Raw genomic sequence first — 252 nt, forward strand, 5'->3', positions numbered from 1 at the left:
CACTGAAGGCTATCACTAACAGCAAACTGCACATCATCGTACCAACATGGAAGTTACGACGATGATAAGCATTAGCCATATGCATGAGCTCTAGAGTTTCATTCCACACATCAAGCTCTAGTGACATCTAAAAATATGTATCCCAACTCAACACTCAAGGGTTGCGCATTTCAACTCAAGGTTGGAGAGACGTATCAATCCGCTCAACGCGTTCAAAACTTTCAGAACTTTTTTGTGTGTAGTGATTACATG

Source organism: Trypanosoma equiperdum, assembly GCF_001457755.1.
Source record: "Trypanosoma equiperdum strain OVI genome assembly, contig: ctg_120, whole genome shotgun sequence".
NCBI lineage: Eukaryota > Euglenozoa > Kinetoplastea > Trypanosomatida > Trypanosomatidae > Trypanosoma > Trypanosoma equiperdum.